This window comes from Canis aureus, chromosome 6, assembly GCF_053574225.1.
Source record: "Canis aureus isolate CA01 chromosome 6, VMU_Caureus_v.1.0, whole genome shotgun sequence".
NCBI classification, from domain to species: Eukaryota; Metazoa; Chordata; class Mammalia; order Carnivora; family Canidae; genus Canis; species Canis aureus.
This window is the reverse complement of record NC_135616.1, coordinates 18,598,070-18,605,509: the sequence shown is the minus strand read 5'-3', so window position 1 is coordinate 18,605,509 and position 7,440 is coordinate 18,598,070.

Here is a 7,440-nt window from a genome sequence, read left to right as displayed (position 1 = left end):
ACAGTTTGGTCTCACTGTCCTGATTTGTAAATGCTCCCACATGTTTACCTATCACTACTTTTGCACCATCAGCAGAAATGTCCGCACTGTGAAAAAAGCAATCATTTTAGTATTATATGAAAATAATTAAGACCCCCATGTACCTCATGAACTGGTTTCAGATACCCCGAAGCAGACAGAACAGATTTTTATAATCACTACGGTAAAGAAGACTGCTTAATTTGTTAAGCCAGCATTTCACAGATTTCCCCAACCAGGAACACTTTGATCACCTGACACCCATTAACATGGCACAGAGGAAGCTTACGTGAAATAAGTTTTGGGATACTATGCCGAGGCTCCTCTACCTAATATAACGTACCCTCCCATCAGAGCCAGTTTTTAAGGAGTGTAACAACTCTAACCAATAACCTGCTTAACTTTTCCATCAAAAAGAATGCCTTCTAATCCCTCTTCTTTTTCAGGGCTTGAATAATAGATTTTGCCTACTACTTCAATTAAGTTAAAACCTTTTTAGAGACTTTATTTAATGAACATTAAATTGAGGCCCCCAGGGATGCCTGGGTGGCTCAGGGGTTGAGCGTCTGCCTTTGGCTCAGGGCATGATCCCGGGGTCCTGGGATCGAGTCCTGAGTCGGGCTCTCTGTGAGGAGCCTGCTTCTCCCCCTGCCTATGTCTCTGCCTCTCTCTCTCTGTCTCTCATGAATAAATAAACAAAATCTTAAAAATAAATAAATAAATTGAGGCCTCCAAACTGTAAAGTTACATTTCTTAAGCCAGAGATGCTCACACTCTAGTAGAAGATACAAGTATGAAACTATTACTAGATAGTGTGAGACAGGTTGCAATAAAAAGGTAAGGAAATAGAAGTCAGATCTCTAATCAAGCCTTAGGAAAGGCTCCTTGGAGAAGACTGCCTGTGGTGAGTCATAAGAAATTTCTGGAGTCAGCTCAATCCATGAAAAGGAGGAAGACAAAAGTCTTTTCAGTGAGCAGAAGCTTGTGTGTGCTACTCAAGCCAGTCTTGACACTTATGGTAGTCACTGGCCTGAACACATTTACTCTGAAGAATTGAAATTGGGAAGCTTGGAAAAGAAAGGGAAGTTAACTATGAAAGTTAAAGCTACAAAAAAAATCACAATTGAAGCAGACGCTGGAGAGGTCTTAATACACATGTATTAAGCTAGAAGTTAAGCTAAGCAATGAGTTAAATAAAATGAGGCTGAGAGGAGAGGGAGAAGAACAGAACAGTTGTATGGAAAGGAACTGATCCACTTACTGCTTCAACATTAGAATTAAGACCCAAAAGTTCTTGATGCAGACATTTCTAATGCTGCCATTCTTAGGAGGTTAAGGGTTACTATTGTTCTGAGTTTAGTACTTCCTCACGAAAACCCTTCTTTTCTTCTTTCTGGAATGAATCTTTGATTCTTTTAACCAAAGATCTCAACTAAAATGGGCATGGGCAAATCATGACACAATCAGCAAAGTCCAGGTATCATGTATGAATAAAGAGCCCTTGAATTGTCCCACATTTCAGTGAGCCAGGCTAGCCTGAAATGCATGATCCTCACATGTTATATGCATTTCAAAGTCAGAATTGTAACTTACAAACACATCATTTAGAGAACTTTTCAAATTCTCTTTCCTGTTGTTTTATCCATTATCAATAAATATAACATTATGTTAAAATAATTTAAGAAATGTATCATCTTAGCCAGTTGTTTCATATATCATATGAATATCATAAATATTTTATATCTTTTAAGTAGGAAACATGGTAACAATTAGTATTTGACTTGGGATTTTTTTAAAGACTTATTTTAGAGAGAGTGCATGCATGGGGGGGAGGGGCAAAAGGAGAAGCAAACCGGTTCAACACTCGTAAAACAATCAATGTGATTCATCCTATCAGCAAGAGAAAAACCAAGAACCATATGATCCTCTCATCAGATGCAGAGAAAGCATTTGACAAAACACAGCATCCATTCCTGATCAAAACTCTTCAGAGTGTAGGGATAGAGGGAACATTCCTCAACATCTTAAAAGCCATCTACGAAAAGCCCACAGCAAATATCATTCTCAATGGGGAAGCACTGGGAGCCTTTCCCCTAAGATCAGGAACAAGACAAGGATGTCCACTCCCACCACTGCTATTCAACATAGTACTGGAAGTCCTAGCCTCAGCAATCAGACAACAAAAAGACATTAAAGGCATTCAAATTGGCAAAGAAGAAGTCAAACTCTCCCTCTTCGCCGATGACATGATACTCTACATAGAAAACCCAAAAGTCTCCACCCCAAGATTGCTAGAACTCATACAGCAATTCGGCAATGTGGCAGGATACAAAATCAATGCCCAGAAATCAGTGGCATTTCTATACACTAACAATGAGACTGAAGAAAGAGAAATTAAGGAGTCAATCCCATTTACAATTGCACCCAAAAGCATAAGATACCTAGGAATAAACCTAACCAAAGAGGTAAAGGATCTATACCCTAAAAACTATAGAACACTTCTAAAAGAAATTGAGGAAGACACAAAGAGATGGAAAAATATTCCATGCTCATGGATTGGCAGAATTAATATTGTGAAGATGTCAATGTTACCCAGGGCAATTTACATGTTTAATGCAATCCCTATCAAAATACCATGGACTTTCTTCAGAGAGTTAGAACAAAGTATTTTAAGATTTGTGTGAAATCAGAAAAGACCCCGAATAGCCAGGGGAATTTTAAAAAAGAAAACCATATCTGGGGGCATCACAATGCCAGATTTCAGGTTGTACTACAAAGCTGTGGTCATCAAGACAGTGTGGTACTGGCACAAAAACAGACACATAGATCAATGGAACAGAATAGAGAATCCAGAGGTGGACCCTGAACTTTATGGTCAACTAATATTTGATAAAGGAGGAAAGACTATCCATTGGAAGAAAGACAATCTCTTCAATAAATGGTGCTGGGAAAATTGGACAGCCACGTGCAGAAGAGTGAAACTAGACCATTTTCTTACACCATACACAAAGGTAAACTCAAAATGGATGAAAGATCTAAATGTGAGACAAGATTCCACCAAAATCCTAGAGGAGAACACAGGCAACACCCTTTTTGAACTCAGCCACAGTAACTTCTTGCAAGATACATCCACGAAGGCAAAAGAAAACAAAAGCAAAAATGAACTATTGGGACTTCATCAAGATAAGAAGCTTTTGCACAGCGAAGGATACAGTCAACAAAACTAAAAGACAACCTACAGAATGGGAGAAGATATTTGCAAATGACGTATCAGATAAAGGGCTAGTTTCCAAGATCTATAAAGAATTTCTTAAACTCAACACCAAAGAAACAATCCAATCATGAAATGGGCAAAAGACATGAAGAGAAATCTCACAGAGGAAGACATAGACATGGCCAACATGCACATGAGAAAATGCTCTGCATCACTTGCCATCAGGGAAATACAAATCAAAACCACAATGAGATACCACCTCACACCAGTGAGAATGGGGAAAATTAACAAGGCAGGAAACAACAAATGTTGGAGAGGATGCGGAGAAAAGGGAACCCTCTTACACTGTTGGTGGGAATGTGAACTGGTGCAGCCACTCTGGAAAACTGTGTGGAGGTTCCTCAAAGAGTTAAAAATAGACCTGCCCTACAACCCAGCAATTGCACTGTTGGGGATTTACCCCAAAGATTCAAATGCAGTGAAACGCCGAGACACCTGCACCCCGATGTTTATAGCAGCAATGTCCACAATAGCCAAACTGTGGAAGGAGCCTTGGTGTCCATCGAAAGATGAATGGATAAAGAAGATGTGGTTTATGTATACAATGAAATATTACTCAGCCAACAGAAACGACAACCACCATTTGCTTCAATGTGGATGGAACTGGAGGGTATTATGCTGAGCGAAGTAAGTCAATTGGAGAAGGACAAACATTGTACGTTCTCATTCATTTGGGGAATATAAATAATAGTGAAAGGGAATATAAGGGAAGGGAGAAGAAATGTGTGGGAAATATCAGAAAGGGAGACAGAACATAAAGACTCCTAACTCCGGGAAACGAACTAGGGGTGGTGGAAAGGGAGGAGGGTGGGGGGTGGGGGTGAATGGGTGACGGGCACTGAGGGGGGCACTTGTCGGGATGAGCACTGGGTGTTATTCTGTATGTTGGTAAATTGAACACCAATAAAAAATAAATTTATTATAAAAAAAAAAAGGAGAGGCAAATCCAAATGGACTATGCTGCTGAGCTCAGAGCCTGATGTAGGGCTCAATCCCAGAACCCTGAGATCATGAGCCGAAACCTAGAGTCGGTAGCTCAACTGACTGCATCATCCAGATACCTCATTTGACTTGAGATTTTTAAGTTTTAATCTAAATGAATGGCTCTGTACTATTTATTATTTATTAAGAACCTATGATATGGCCAGCACTGTTCTAGGCCCTGGCCATTTACCAATAATAAAACAGATGTGGAACTTAAAATTTTAATGGGGAGGGGCAGTCAGTAAACATGTACACATATTTTGGGTGTTGGGGAATGGGCATTCTATTTTATATATGGTGGTCAGGAAATGCCTCTCTGAAAAGGTGACACTTGAGCAACAAGTGAAGGTACAGAAGCAGGTCATGCCCATATAAAGTGGGGATAGAGTGATCCAGGCAGAGGACCCAGTTAGTGCCAAGGCCCTGAGTCAGAAGCCTCCTTAGGGCATATGAGGAACAACAGTGAGGTGAGTATGGCTGTAGCTGAAGGAGGGAGGACAGCAATGGGCCAAAGGACAAGAAATGAGGTGGAGAGGAGGGGTGGGGGGGAGTAAGGAGGAGATCATATAGGCTACATGTAGATTTTTCCTAAATATGTAGCTGATGAGACCTAACAAGTTCCTAGGTGATACCCATGCATCCTAGGCATTGCCTGGGAACATGACAGAAAAGACTGTTGGGTTCCACCCCAGACCTATTGAATCAGAGCCTGTGTGTGTATATATCATCTATGTAACACATGTATATAACATAAACAACACATGTTTATACATACATATGTCCAAGTATGAGGAACACTACAGTTCAGTTCAGTTTATGTAAGTTAACTCTCCTCCATAAGAAGTTAACAGTTCAGTTTATGTAAGTTAACTCTCCTCCATAAGAAGAAATAAGAAATCACAATTAGCACTTTTTTTTTTTAATTTTTATTTATTTATTTATGATAGTCACAGAGAGAGAGGCAGAGACACAGGCAGAGGGAGAAGCAGGCTCCATGCACCGGGAGCCCAACGTGGGACTCGATCCCGGGTCTCCAGGATCGCGCCCTGGGCCAAAGGCAGGCGCCAAACCACTGCGCCACCCAGGCATCCCCCACAATTAGCACTTTTTAAAAAACTTTAAGATAAGGATGAATTTTATTTCTGCCAAAAATACTGGGATTTTGAAAGGGATCACAATGACCTCTGTAGCTAGTTTTGGGTAGTATTGACATCTTAGCAACATTAGGTCTTCCATTCTGTGAACACAGGTGACTTTCCATTTGTGTCATCTTTAATTTTTTTCAGCAGTGTTTTGTAGTTCTTAGTGTATAAGCCTTTACCTCCTCGGTTAAATTTATTCCTAAGAATTTTATTCTTTTTGTTGCTATTCTACATGGAATTTCTTAATTTTCTTTTCTGGATTGTTTAGTTTTAGTATATAAAACTCAACTAAAGTTGTTGATTTTTTTATCCTACGACTTTGGTATTCTAAAGATTTCATAAGAAAAAAAAAGCTGTTATAATAAACAAATATGTGCAAACAGATAATTTTACTTCTTTCTTTCCAATTTGGATACCTTTTCTATCTTGTTTTTCTTGCCCAATTGCTTTGGCTAAGACTCCCAAAACTTAGTACTGTGTTAAATATAAGTGGTGAAAGTGGCATCCTTGTCTTTCTCTTGATCTTATGGGGAAAGCTTTCAGGCTTTTACCACTGATTTTGATGTTAGCTTTGGGTTTTTCAAAAATGCCCTTCATCATATTGAGGAAGTTTCCTTCTGTTTCCGGCATACTGAGTGTTTTTTTTTTTTTTTTATTGTTTTTCTGTTGGTTTTGTTTTTAATCGCAGTAGATGGGCCAAACTCTTTCTTTTGCCATTTGGTACTTTAATGTACACAGAAATCTTGGGAACATTTGAAAATGGCATGTTGGGGCTCTTGGCTAGCTTAGTTGGAAAAACATATGATTCTTGATCTCAGGGTCATGAGTTCAAGCCCTACATTGGGTATAGAGATTACATACATACATACATAAATCTTTTTTTTTTTTTTAAAGATTATTTGTGAGACAGAGAGAGAGCACGAGCAAGGGTAGGGAAGCCAGAGGGAGAGGGAAACATAGACTCCTCACTGAGCAGGGAGCCCGATGTGGGGCTCAATCCCAGGACCCTGGGATTATGACCCAAGCCGAGGGCAGACACCTAACCAACTGAGCCACCCAGGCGCCCCCATATATAAATCTTAAAAAGAAAATGGCATATTGAAGGTGGCAGAGCCAGAAAATAGGAGGAGTTTTGGTTCCTAGATTTTTGCTTGGAGAATTGCTATTGGCAATGGGATTTTTTTTAAAAAAGATTTTATTTTTAGTAATATCTACACCCAATGTGGGGCTCACATTTACAACCCCAAGATCAAGAATCTTAAAAAGAGGGTAATTTCCCAAACATATAGAAAGTTGTTACTTAAACAATGAGAAAAAAAAAAACAAACCCAAAATCCATTGGAAAAATTAGGCAATGGATATGAACAATCAATGGAAGTAAACTTCAGAAGCCTTTAAATGAACGTGAAGATGTTTGACATCATTCATAATAAGAATGCAAATAGAATATTGGAAATTTTTTTAAAAAGTAAAAATGCAAAAAGTATTACAATTTCACCTATTTATTGGCAAAAAAAAGTTTTAAGCACTGTTGTATCAGCTTAGGTCAATTAAAGGAGCAAAACCACTATGATTCAGAATTGGCACTTTTCTATATAAATTAGACCCCATGCAATTTTGGGGGTTGATAGAGAAGTCCATGCCAGGCTGTTGCCTGTGTGTTGGGCCTGAAAGCACTCTGATTTGCTCAGCCTGGTAGTCAGGAAAGAAAGTTGGATGTGAAGAAGGGAGGGTCAGAATTCACTGTAACTCACAAAGACAGTACCTACATGTATCTTTTACCACCTACACCCATGTGATGCTTGTGACCTGCAAGAAAAGCCGGTGTCCTTTGGCATGAAGCTGCATGCATGCCTTGCCCAGTTCCCAAAAAGTCTGAAGGAAAAGAAACTGCAGAATATGGAGGAACTGGAGTAGCTATATGGTCCTGTATGCCTTCCCACACTAACAAAGCAAGCCAGTAAACCAGTATTCTTTGTGAGAGGCTACACTGCCTGGTGTCGTAAACTGAGCTGCTTTCCT